Raw genomic sequence first — 11360 nt, 5'->3', positions numbered from 1 at the left:
TAGAAGTGATACCAGTCCATAGAAGTAATACCAGTCCATAGAAATAATACCAGTCCATAGAAGTAATACTAGGTCATAGAAGTGATACCAGTTCATAGAAGTGATAAAAGTCTATAGAAGTAATACCAGTCCATAGAAGTAATACCAGTCCATAGAAATAATACCAGTCCATAGAAGTGATACCAGTCCATAGAAGTAATACCAGTCCATAGAAGTGATACCAGGCCATAGAAGTGATATTAGTCCAAAGAAGTAATACTAGTCCATAGAAGTGATACTAGGCTATAGAAGTGATACCAGTCCATAGAAGTGATACCAGTCCATAGAAGTGATACCAGTCCATAGAAGTGATACCAGTCCATAGAAATAATACTAGTCCATAGAAGTGATACTAGGCCATAGAAGTGATACCAGTCCATAGAAGTAATACCAGTCCATAGAAATAATACCAGTCCATAGAAGTAATACTAGGTCATAGAAGTGATACCAGTTCATAGAAGTGATAAAAGTCTATAGAAGTAATACCAGTCCATAGAAGTAATACCAGTCCATAGAAATAATACCAGTCCATAGAAGTGATACCAGTCCATAGAAGTAATACCAGTCCATAGAAGTGATACCAGGCCATAGAAGTGATATTAGTCCAAAGAAGTGATATTAGGCCATAGAAGTGATACTAGACCATAGAAGTGATACCAGGCCATAGAAGTGATACCAGTCCATAGAAGTGGTACTAGGCCATATAAGTGATACTGGGCCATAGAAGTGATACCAGTCCATAGAAGTGATACCAGGCCATAGAATTGATACCAGTCCATAGAAGTGATACCAGTCCATAGAAGTGATACTAGGCCATATAAGTGATACTAGGCCATAGAAGTGATACCAGTCCATAGAAGTGATACCAGGCCATAGAAGTGATACCAGTCCATAGAAGTGATACTAGGCCATAGAAGTGATACTAGGCCATATAAGTGATAGTAGGCCATAGAAGTAATACCAGTCCATAGAAATAATACTTTGTTTATTTGTACTCAACTTTGTTGCTCTGTATCTTGATGACTGTGTCCAGGAAGTTTATTTCAGTAAAGGAGTAGTTGATCGTCAGGTTGATGGTGGGATGAAACTGATTGAAATGTTCATGGAAGGTTTTCAGCTGTTGTTCAGACCCAGTGCAAAGGATTAAGATATCGTCAATGAAGTGATAGTAGGCCAGAGGCCTGGTGGTGCAGGTGGATAGGAAGTCACTCTCAAGCTTGGCCATGAAAATATTAGCGTACTGTGGTGCCATTTTGCTCCCCATTGCTGTGCCGGTCTGTTGTAAATAGATGCAGTCACCAAAGGAAAAGTAATTATGGGTGAGGATGAAATTTGTGAGTTTCACCACAGCTTCAGCGTTCATACCTCACTTTTCCATGAAGGCCTGACAGGCATTTACACTGCACTGGTGTAGGATGTTGAACTACAAGGATTCTACATCCGTCGTGGCCAGGATGGTTCCCTCCAGAAGGGGACCTATGGTTAACAGTTTATTCAATAGGTCTGTTGTATCCTGAAGGTATCTGACTGTATCCTTCACTAAGGGTTTAATAATACCCTCCACCCTTCCAGAAATTTGCTCAGTGAAGATGCCCACACATGAAATAATTGGTCTCCCTGGATTCCCAGGCTTGTGCAATTTTGGAAGCATGTAAAAAGTTCCTGCCCTTGGACTTGCTGATATGAGGCTACTTAGGCTTTTGGCTCCATCAGATAGGTTAGAGATGATCATTTTTAGTTCTCTGGCGTATTCTTCTAAGGGGTCTGAATCCAATTTCGAGTAATAGTGCATATCAGTCAGCTATCTATGTGCTTTCCTGTATGTAGTCAGATGTGTTCATCATCATGACTATTGCACCACCTTTGTCCACTGGTTTAATGATGATGTCTTTGTTATTTCTCAGGGATTGCATGGCCCTCCTCTCCTGGGCACTGATGTTAGACAGTAGTCTTTTGTCTTTGTCCAGGATAGTGGATTTGACCATGTGTCTGTATGTAATTATCCATATGGTTATTACGTCCAGTTGGAGGTGTCCAATCAGATGTCTTCTTTTTTGCTAAGATTAGACCCTCTATAGGAGTAGGTTGCGTTTCCTCTGTGTCATGAAAATATTCCGTTAGGCGCAGTCTCCTGAAGTATTCCTTCATGTCACTGCACAGTTCTATTTTATCCAGGGCTTTAGAAGGACAAAATGAAAGTCCTCTAGAGAGCACCCCAAGTTCCGCTTTGGTGGGTTCATAAGCAGAGAGATTGACACAGTTTGATGTTTCCAAACCTGCGTGTGAGCGATTGTCCAGGTTGTTAGGTTTTGACTCTGCTTTGTGTATATACATATCGAGTCCTGAAGCAGGTCTCAGTCTGTGCAGTTTCTTCTCTTTATTGTGGATTAGAAATATCCGCAGTTTGTTGTGGTCTTGTTGCAGCGTTCTTTGTGCTTTCTTCGATATTGTTCCATTCTGTTTTAATCTCCATTTGGACTTTATTCTTCATCCTGTGGGAGACATGTAAAAGGCGGTTTCTCATTCTCTCAGAGGTTCTGTAACACAAGTTCTGTACATAGCGAGAATTGTAGATGTGTAAGATTGGATTTGTGCACCAGAGTCCTTTGGGAATTAATTTCTCTTTTTTTACATTTGGATAGGAAGAAAATGTCGCTGTCCAGCTGTGCCTGTTTCTTCAGATGTGTCTTTAGTTCCATAAAAATGCGGTAGATTCTGCTATCTTCTATTTTGTATAAGGAAAAATATATCATTGTACCATGTTAGCCAGTGGATATGAAATATAGAAATTGAGAGTCTTCAGTGGTTGATACATTTTTAATGGCTAACAAAAATGCTGACAGATTGCGAGCTTTTGAGACTACTAGGTCTCTTCATCAGGCATGGTATAACACAATTTCTGAAGGCATGCATATTTATACACAAAAGGACATAGGAGTATACCATGCCTGATGAAGAGACCTGAGTAGTCTCGAAAGCTTGCAATCAGTCATCATTGTGAGCAGGGCCTTCTATCCCCCTACCAGAGGGCAAGTTCTGGCATGGTAAAGTTGGATTCACACGTGGTGTCATTTTTGGATAAATCTTCCGTAAATACATCAGTGTTGTGGCCACAATTCACTGACAACCTATTGAGATAAAAGGGCAATTTCTTAAGATTTGAGTGGCACAGCTAATACCAGTCCATTATTTATCTCTAGCCTTTCATTTCATGCCTCGGAATGGGCACACAATTTTTCATTAGATGCCATATGAGACCATTGTCTTTCTGTGAAAGGTAGATGGAAAGTACAAAGATTATTTCTGAATAGTTATAGAAGTAAAGATAACACACATATAGCCTTTTCCTTGACTGGAAACAATGAAGTCTCATGGGAATCTCCAGATGGTAACAAATCTCATTTGTGAAATAAATAAGAATGTAGGACCATGACAAATGTATCTGGCAGATTTCTCACCTGCATTTTTGCTTCAACAATGCTGGAAATGAGAAACACTTGACTTGAAAAAAATGTGTTACATGAAATCCTGGTGCAGGTGGAGCTTCATGTGATATATACATAATACTGCAGCTATTTAATGTAATGTATCTCCCCATCATACACATACAATGATCCAGTTGTCAGTGGACACTTCAGATCTGCATTGCCGTGTAATAGGTGTGTCTGTCCTCAGTTCCACTGTAGAGATGAGCGAGTAGTATTCGATAGAGTAGGTATGCTATCGAATACTACGGTATTCGAAATACTCGTACTCGATCGAGTACCACTTGCTATTCGAATGGAAAAATTTGTTGCAGAACCAGCGTTGATTGGCTGAATGCTATACAGTCGGCCAATCAACGCTGGTTCTTCTCCTACCTTTAGAAGTCTTCTCCGCACAGCGTCCCCGCGGCGTCTTCCGGCTCTGAATTCACTCTGCCAGGCATCGGGCCTGGGCAGAGCCGACTGCGCATGCCCACGCTACAAGAAAATGGCCCCTTTAACTGTAAGCGGCCATTTTCTTGTAGTGCGGGCATGCGCAGTCGGCTCAGCCCAGGCCCAATGCCTGGAGGCCTCACCAACCCCAGGCCTCACCCTGAACGACCGGGAGGTGAAGTTCCTGCTATATGCCAATGACCTCCTACTCCTGGCCCCCACTGAGAAAGACCTCCAAGAAAGCCTGTCAGTGCTGGAAAAATTCAGCACCACATGGGCTCTACCCATCAACCAGAAGAAGACCAAAGTCATGGTATTTCAGAAGAAGGGCCACAATAAAGCCTCCACCCCACAATTCACACTAAACGGCTCCACACTGGAGAAAACCAACAGCTACACCTACCTGGGGCTGGAGCTCAGCCAATCAGGAAGCTTCAAAGCAGCAATAGAAACCCTGAAAGCAAAAGCCTGCAGAACCTTCTACGCCATCAGAAGACAACTGTACCACCTCAATCCACTGGTGAGGGTCTGGCTGAAGATATTTGACGCAGTCATCTCCCCGATCCTTCTCTATGGCAGTGAGGTTTGGGGCCCAGACTCCTACCCAGACCAGTCAAAGTGGGATTCCAGCCCAACAGAGAACTTCCACCTGGAGTTCTGCAAATACCTGCTCCATGTCCATCGCAACACCACCAACATGGACTGCAGGGCAGAGCTAGGCAGACTCCCCCTATGGCTCACCATACAGAAGAGGGTGCTAGCTTTCCAGGCACACATCCAGGGGAGCAAGTCCGACTCCTACCACCACCAAGCCTGGCTAAGCCACCTGAGCAAACAAGACACCCACCAACCGAACAACAGCCAACCACCAAACCAAAAACACCAACAGATGATAACCAAGGCCGAAATAAAGGCGACCACAGAGGCAAACAGAGAGCGGTACATTGAAGAATGGAGAAACGAAATAAATAACTCCAAGAAACTCACCGTGTACCAATCCCTACAAAGGGACTACACCATGGCCACCTACCTGGAGAGATTACGCCACCCCAAACACAGACAGACCCTGAGCCGGTACAGACTGAGCGCCCACAACCTAGAGATAGAGACGGGGCGATACAGGCAGACGTACAAGCCACGGGAGAACAGACTGTGCCAGCACTGCGACCAGGGCTACACTGCACCAAATACTCAGCTGTGAGGGCCAAAGACTCTCTGCCCACATCCCAGATTTCATATCTGCAGACGAGAAGAGGAAACTCTACATCCTACTGGGAGAAGAAGAGACCACTGTTGAGATCGCTGCCCAATACGTGTCCAGCTGTCACCAAATAAAAGGAAGATGAGACTCCACGGACTATTATATTTATCCCAATACACCCGCCCCACCCCACCCCCATCTCCCCATATAGCAGTCACCAACGAAGAGGAAGATGAGACTCCACGGACTGTTATATTTATCCCTGTTATATATATCCCAATACACCCGCCCCACCCCACCTCCAACCCCACCTCCCCATATAGCGGTCACCAACGAAGAGGAAGATGAGACTCCATGGACTGTTATAACCCAAACCACCACCCCCACCCCCCCATACCCACCACTCACCCACCCGAATCCAACTTCCCCCCCCCACACCGCCCACTTTACTAGCTTTGGCAATGCCAAATACCTATTCGGACGTGCCAATAAAGCTTTTTTGATTTGATTTGATTTGAATTCAGAGCCGGAAGATGCCGCGGGGACGCTGCACGGAGAAGACTTCTCGGAGAATCCAGCCCGACCCTCACTCGTGGACTTGGTAAGTATAATTTGATCGAATGTTGCCTACCCCTGAAACGAGCATTTTTCCCCCATACAGTATAATAGGATTCGATATTCGATTCGAGTAGTCGAATATTGAGGGGCTACTCGAAACGAATATCGAATCTCGAACATTTTACTGTTTGCTCATCTCTATTCCACTGAAATCCTCTCTGATATATCAGGGTAAGAATAATCTTATAGATCTAATAATTTAATAGATTACAGACTGCAGAAATTTTCATTAAAGGCCATGTTCATTTAAGCTACTTGCACACAATTGTACACATAGGAATACAGTGAGTTGCAAGTAAGTGTGACTTTTCTGAAATTTTCATACAAATGCCATACAATAAAATACTTCAAGTAAGTCTGTCGCCAGAACTCAGCATATGAACCTATCGATCAGCCACACAGATAGATAGGTTAGGATCATCTGAATCAAACAGTGATTTCCCATCGTAAATCGTTACAGCTGTTGCTCACATATCTGTTTTTGTGAATATGGCAATGAGCTCTTCGGAGCAACGTGGGCTTCACCATTACTGCAGAAAGATAAAGCAGCAACATCCTTGTTACTCCAAACAGCTTATATGTATATTGACAAAAATAGCAATACCAGCGGTGGCACCAGACTACAATGGGAAAATTGTTTGATTCAGGTTACCTCAACCTATCTATCTGTGTGGCTGAGTTGATATTCTTGGTTCTGGTGGCAAACTTCCTTTAAAAGGATATATAACAAGGCCTACAGGACATACAGTACCACAGGATTGCTAACAGCGTTAAACCAAACAGTGATGTCTAAAATATTCTTGAATCCCCATAAGGCGGTGTAAACTTTATTCTGGGAATTGCCAAGTATTTGTCCTTTAACAGGCTCGGAGTTGGGCGCTGAGGTCCCGGTATTGTCTGTTTATGGCCAGATTAAGTCAATACAGGATAGCAAACCATATAAACGGGCGGATCCAGGGCCGGGCGAGCCGGGCAAAGCTTAGCGGGGCCCCGCGGCTGGCCCTAACAAAATGGTCCCGGTCAGCTCGGCATAGTCGGGCAAGTGCCGGGGCCCACAGAGCCTCTGGGGCCCCCCGGCACTTGCCTGTCACGATTTCAGCTCATCGGCGTCCGTCCGCCGATGAGCTGAATCGCAATTAAAGCAGGAGCTGTGAGTTCAGCTCCTGCTTTAAAGCTCCGGCCCGGCTTGTGTGTGTCATCACATCACGCTTACACACGCAAGCCAGGCCGCAGCTAAGCAGGAGCTGAGGTCACAGCTCCTGCATCGCGTATGTGACTGGAGTGAGAGAGAGGAGCGTCGGGGGAACGATGGAAGGTGAGTGATGGAAGGTGAGTGTGTTTGTTTTGTATTAAATATTAAGGTGGAACATAATGAAGGGGGCCCATGAAACTGGGGGGCAAATGAAGGGGAGGGGGGGAACGGCATGACACTGGGGAAGATGAAGGGGGTGGGGAGAGAACGGCATGAAACTGGGGACAGAGATGGAGGGGGCCCAAAGAAACTGGGGGGCAAATGAAGGGGAGGGGGGAACGGCATGACACTGGGGAAGATGAAGGGGGTGGGGAGAGAACGGCATGAAACTGGGGACAGAGATGGAGGGGGCCCAAAGAAACTGGGGGGCAAATGAAGGGGAGGGGGGAACAGCATGACACTGGGGCAGAGACGGGGGACATTAAACTGTGGGCAGATGAAGGGGGAGAACGTGATGAAACTGGGGACAGAGATGGAGGGGGGGACATGAAACTGGGGGCAGAGTAAGGGTGTATATGAAACTGGGGGAGAGATGGAGGAGGGGCATATAATTTATGGGTGACTGTAGGAGGATTATACTGTGTGGGAGCACATGATAAATGAATGAGACTGGGTGGAATCAACATAAAAGTGGGTGGAGCCAAATTTGCCGCGGCGCGCTCTGCATTTTACCCCTCTTTCTACTCTTTAAAAATTGGGAGGTATGGCGTTAGTGACGCCACACTCCTGCATGACATCACTCGCTTCATCTGCGACGCACAGTGTCTCGACTCCCCCCGCCTCCTTTACAAGGGGGCCCACTGAGGCTCTGTCGCCCAAGGGCCCATAAAAACCTGGAGGCGGTCCTGGGTCAGCATGTCCCGATTTCAACTCATCGGCGTCCTACGGACGCCGATGAGCTGAATACATAGGCGTTTAAAGCAGGAGCTGTCACAGCTCAGCTCCTGTTTTAACGCTGAGCTCCGGCATTTGTAGTCGCGATGTGATGACGTCACATCGTGCCTACAATATGTGTATGAGGGAGAGAGCTGCGGGGGAACGAGGAAAGGTGAGTGTGTGTGAGAACAGTATGACGCTGGGGCAGATGGAGGGGGAGAGAACAGTATGACACTGGGGCAGATGAAGGGGGGAGAACAGCATGACACTGGGGCAGATGAAGGGGGGAGAACAGCATGACACTGGGGCAGATGAAGGGGGGAGAACAGCATGACACTGGGGCAGATGGAGGGGGGGAGAACAGCATGACACTGGGGCAGATGGAGGGGGGAGAACAGCATGACACTGGGGCAGATGAAGGGGGGGAGAACGGCATGACACTGAGGCAGATGAAGGGGGGAGAATAGCATGACACTGGGGTGGATGGAGGGGGGAGAACAGCATGACACTGGGGCAGATGAAGGGGCGAGAACGGCATGACACTGGGGTGGATGGAGGGGGGAGAACAGCATGACACTGGGGCAGATGAAGGGGTGAGAACGGCATGACACTGAGGCAGATGAAGGGGCGAGAACAGCATGACACTGGGGCAAATGAAGGGGGAGAGAACGGCATGACACTGGGGCAAATGAAGGGGGGGAGAACGGCATGACACTGAGGCAGATGAAGGGGGGAGAATGGCATGATACTGGGGCAGATGAAGGGGGGATGGCATGACACTGGGGCAGATGAAGGGGGGGGAGAATGGCATGACACTGGGGCAAATGAGGGGGGGAGAATGGCATGACATTGGGGCAGATAAAGGGGGGAGAACGGCATGACACTGGGGCAGAGACGGGGGGGACATGAAACTGTGGCCAGATAAAGGGGGAGAATGGCATGAAACTGGGGACAGAGATAGAGGGGGGGACATGAAACTAGGGGTAGATGAAGGGTATATATATGAAAATGGGGAGAGATGGAGGGGGGACATATAATTTACGGGTGACTGTAGGAGGATTATACTGTGTGGAATCACATGAAAAATGAATGAGAATGGGCGGAGTCAACATAAAAGTGGGCGGGGTCTAATTTGCTGCGGCGCGCTGCGCGTAGGGCCCCGCCAAAGTCAATTGCCCAGGGCCCCACAAACCCTGGATCCGCCACTGCATATAAACATGACAATAAAAGCAAAGTAGCATCAATGAGCTTATGATATCATATCTAGGTAGAAGGAATAATAATAGGTTAATACTGCAAGAAAACTTCTGAGGCTAAATTTGAGTGTGAAAGACAGTAAATAGAGTCAGGACCACATGGGACAATGTGCAGTAATGGCCAGCTTAGCAGCCAACAGCCCATATAATAATTTGTGTTGCTTTTGGAGTACATGTATCCAAAGAAACGTATGTATATACAGTTAACCTGAACAGAGTTGGCCCGAAATGATCCATTTAACAGGAACTAAATTGATGTTTCATTTGATATTCTTGGCATGTTCCATGCTATTCTATACTCCTGTAACTTCTTTCACGATGACTAGATCTCTGTAAAGTTTGGCAGGCATAGTGTCAGAAATTGTCATTTACAAAGATTTGTTTTTTTATTTAGTTACAATTACACACCAGACAACTGACTGACATTTCAATGAGCAGTGTAATCTATGAGATTGTGAAGGATGGGGACTTAAGATCAGTGGTAAGAAGGGGCAACCAGTGGTAGAGAACGTTGACTATTCAGGTATCTGGGCAGTGCTTGAGAGTTCGTGGTTAATGGGATTCAATCATTAAAGAGCAATTTTTTGTCCCTAATACGTAGGAATAGCCTTAAGAAAGGCTATTCTTCTCCTACCTTTAGATGTCTTCTCCATACCGCCGTTTGGTAGAAATCCCGGTTTTCTTCTGTATGCAAATGAGTTGTCTTGCAGCACTGAGAGCATCCCCAATATGCAAAAGAACTCTCCAGCGCCGCTTCTATCTTTCTCCGACGGCAGAGCCGACTGCGCATGCTTAGAAGCTTGAAGCCAGTGCCGGAAGAAAACGCAGGAAGAGGCCGTTCCAGGCGAAGATGGAGGCGGTGCTGGAGATTTCAGATTTGAGAACTCATCTGCATACAGAAGAAAACTGGGATTTCAACCGAATGGCGGCATAGAGAAGACATCTAAAGGTAGGAGAAGAATAGCCTTTCTTAAGGCTATTCCTACGTGTTAGGGACAAAAAAATTGCTTTTTAATTATTGAATCCATGTAAATCCATAGTTTCTTAACCTTGCCATACATATTAGATTATTGTCAGCTGACTCCATCATTTTTGGCAGATTGGCTAATGTGAACCATGGTGTTTGACTCTACCCATGTCAGGATAGAGGAGGACAGGACTGTTTAATTTCAACACACCTGATCCTTTTTTTCTCCAAAAGAAAATATGCCGTTGCCTAAGGTATCTAATAGCAGCTGTCTACTTCCCATTGAAAAAGCAAATGGAGTCCATTAAGATGTGACAGTATCTGGCATAGCTCTGTTCTAAATAATAACCACAACTCAAATGTCAACAAAGTCTCATGCAGGTTCTACTCATTAGATTAATGTTGCTTTGTCAATCTTGCAAGTATATGGGGGAGTGAGGAAAAAGGTGTTCAACCAACAGGTATCTAAAGTGTATGTCCAGCCTTAGTCAAATGTGGCCTCTGTTACAGTATGTAAGGAAAGCAGCAATACTGTGTCATCTTAAGTAGACTACGTAGGCCCCCTTTCAGTGTATCATCTTACAGACTTTACATGCTCTAAGAATTCTAGTGAAAGAACATAGAATTATCCTTAAAAAGGGAAAACTTGCTCTAGTGCCATCATGGCCTTTGATAAACCTAAATGTGAAGTGAGATTAAATCCAAACCAGAATATCTCTACCAAAAGGAAGAGAGACCCATTCACAAACAGATTGAGGGTTATTGCCCCTCATCAGTGTAGTACTGTTGGGCTAGTAGAGGGCCCATAGATATGGGTCAAAAGTGCTACTATGTCTCTTTAGGTGCTCGCCTGAGTAGTGTTGCCTGTGATCTGTGAAAAAGTGGGGCACTGTTTTTCTGGAGCCGACTTTCCCGTTGAAAGTCAATTGGTCTGTGAAAAGGGAAGCCACATTGGTGGAAACTGAGCTGTGACAAAATACAGCAGGCAATCAGCAGGGTGGTGTGAATATACTCTTAAGGAAACTGTCCTTGTAGACCACCTTTTGGTAAACAGATTCTTATAGACAGAATTCTGGGGAAAGAATATGCAAATAAGTTCTCCTTGATAGAAAAAGGAGGATTCACTCTAGCCAAGTACAATGGTACAGCTGCACCAACAGGCCCTATGGTTGCGGGGGTTCCCTCCTCCACCCTGGATTGAGCGGGACAGTCCCACATTTTGGGTGCTGTCCTG

Source organism: Leptodactylus fuscus, chromosome 4 (assembly GCF_031893055.1).
Source record: "Leptodactylus fuscus isolate aLepFus1 chromosome 4, aLepFus1.hap2, whole genome shotgun sequence".
Taxonomy (NCBI): domain Eukaryota; kingdom Metazoa; phylum Chordata; class Amphibia; order Anura; family Leptodactylidae; genus Leptodactylus; species Leptodactylus fuscus.
This window is presented reverse-complemented; position numbering follows the sequence as displayed.